Source organism: Microtus ochrogaster, unplaced genomic scaffold (assembly GCF_000317375.1).
Source record: "Microtus ochrogaster isolate Prairie Vole_2 unplaced genomic scaffold, MicOch1.0 UNK143, whole genome shotgun sequence".
Taxonomy (NCBI): Eukaryota; Metazoa; Chordata; class Mammalia; order Rodentia; family Cricetidae; genus Microtus; species Microtus ochrogaster.
In genome coordinates, this window is record NW_004949241.1 from 367183 (window position 1) to 368623 (window position 1441).

The window sequence follows — 1441 nt, forward strand, 5'->3', positions numbered from 1 at the left end:
ATCTAATACCGTGACCCATTTAGAGGTCTTTTATGTCTGAATCTGTCCTAGTGTGAATCTGTAATTCTTTACTATCCAGAAGCACTTCTTAAAATGCTAAGCACTTCTTAAAAACTGAAGTTGCACCAGTACTGCCTGTTTCCTGCCAGTCTAAACCTTAACTGTGCTGTTATTATGATAATTAGGATAGTTCCTGCCTGAGGTCAGCACAGTTCAGCACAGTGGAGCTGCTTGTGCCTCTGAGCCATGAGTACCACTAGCATGGCATAGCCACTTGTGCCTCTGAGCCATGAGTACCACTAGCATGACAGAGCTGCATGTGCCTCTGAGTCACTTGTGCCTCAGAGCTGCAGCACATAATGCCCCCCTTTTAGGCATACCATAGGACTTTACTCTCAAACCCCATGTAAATGCTCTGTCTCCCTCAAGAGACAGAGGTCACGCTGACAGCACAGCCCAGAAACTGGTATTTCAAAATCACCACTTTTTAGTAGACCTGATCCCTCTGACTACCCAGGCAGGAAGAGCTGAGCCACAGGCATGGTCTCAGCTACTTTTTTCCTGACCCCAAGTGGGCACACAAACATCTGGGCACAGAAATGCTCCATAGCCGGAGTTTGCACCCATGGCAGGGCCCTGGGAGCCTTGTTTTAAAATGGTGTGGCTTTTTTTTTGTTACAGCTGCTGAGTAAGGAAATTCTCTCTTAAAGGAGCCATAGCACACTGCCAGTTGTGCTAAACTCTATATTTGTGTCTATAATTCCTTTTGAAGCCCTCTCGAGTTTTACATGGAGTTCGTTTACCATGGTGAGCACCACTCTGTTGTATGGAGGAATGGGCTGTGTCCCACCCAGCTAGCTTACACCCAAAATAACCACTCACAAATTATATTAATTAAATTACTGCCTGGCCCATTAGCTCTAGCATTTTATTGGCTAACTCTCGCATCTTGATTAACCCATTTCTATTAAATCTGTGTACAAGGTCATGGCTTACCAGCATGAGTCTAACCAGTGTCCATCTTGGGCAGGAGAAGCCATGGCATCTGACACACTTAATTTCTTCCCAGCATTCTGTTCTGTGTATTCCACCTACATAAGGGCTGCCCTATCAAAAGGCCAAGGCAGCTTCTTTATTCAACCAATGAAATCAACACAAGTACAGAAGGACCTCCTACACCAAATATATGTATGTATATATACATACTTAGTCTATTGATCTATTTAATCAGTAAGATTCCTGATTTCAGATTAAATCTAGTCATGTGAATTTCTTCAGTGGCTAATTCCAGAATAATCCTTTCAGAGCTGTTCTAATATTCATATGAGAATGTTTATGTCACTCCTTACCCCATTCATGTTCTTTTACAGATATTTGTCCTAAATAACAACCTTCTGTAGGTGAGTAGAAACAGAAGCAATGCCTAATCACCTTGATTTTT